Source organism: Etheostoma spectabile, unplaced genomic scaffold (assembly GCF_008692095.1).
Source record: "Etheostoma spectabile isolate EspeVRDwgs_2016 unplaced genomic scaffold, UIUC_Espe_1.0 scaffold351, whole genome shotgun sequence".
Classification (NCBI taxonomy): domain Eukaryota; kingdom Metazoa; phylum Chordata; class Actinopteri; order Perciformes; family Percidae; genus Etheostoma; species Etheostoma spectabile.
Window position 1 is genome coordinate 130,839 of NW_022605590.1, and position 1,091 is coordinate 131,929.

Here is a 1,091-nt window from a genome sequence, read left to right on the forward strand (position 1 = left end):
CGGGTCAATTTGACCCAAAGACAACGTGAGGGTTAATGTGTAATACTTAGGTTTATAACCAAATACATTCCTATCAGCCATTTTACTTTGTGTTGTACGCAAATTAGCAAGCATGCTAACACTAAGAGGGTGAACATGGGAAACATACCTGCATCACATCAACATGTAAAGCATCGTCATAGTGAGAAAGTACAACCTCACAGCGCCGCTACCTGGAGACAGTCATTGGGAAGTCCTCACTTTTCAAAATGTTCTCCCACTGCAGACCTAAAACTCACTTCATTCCAATCTCGAGTCCGGACGCCACCTCCTGTAACCCAGTGCACTCTCTCTCTCTCCACGTTCTGCAATACCAGGTTCATCTGCTACACTCTGCGGTGCCCTGCTACGTCCATGGCTACCGTCATGCTAGGATACGGGGAGGCCCGATCAGAACACGGAATTAACGACACAAGACGACAGTACAGTAACCCAGACAATGGGGGAGCCTGTCGCCGCTGCTGCGTCTGCACTAACGTGATCGGGCTGCTAAGTCACAATGAGAAGGACGTCATGACTACGAAAGAAGATACCTGTGAGTCCATGGCTAAAGAGGCAGACGGGTCCTGACTAAGTTCAAAGGCTGCCACCATCCTGCTACCGTAATCGCTACACGTCCTGCGACGCACTGCTGGCCTCGGGGGCTACGCCCTCCTAGTCCTGCAGTCCTGCTGCGTCTGAAATACGTCCTGAGACGGAGCGCATCCTGCTACGTCCTTGTACTAGTAACTGATGCTGTTCTAGACCATAAGTCCGTGCTGACGTTCTGATACGTCCTGCTACAGTCCATATCTAGGAATCATTGCTGGGTGCCTGCTGACGTGTCCGCTAGAACCTGCTGAAACGAGACGGTCTGATACCTGTCCTCAGCTACGAATGTGTGAAGCGGCTGCATTCTCTACATAGTCAGTGCTGCGTGATTCATCCTAGTAATGCTGCTACGTCCTGCTATGTCCTGCTACGTCCTGCTACCATGAACTACTACAAAGAACTGCTTCAAACTACTATTTTTTCTATTTTTTGTTATTTCCACTAACCCCAACCGGCCCGTC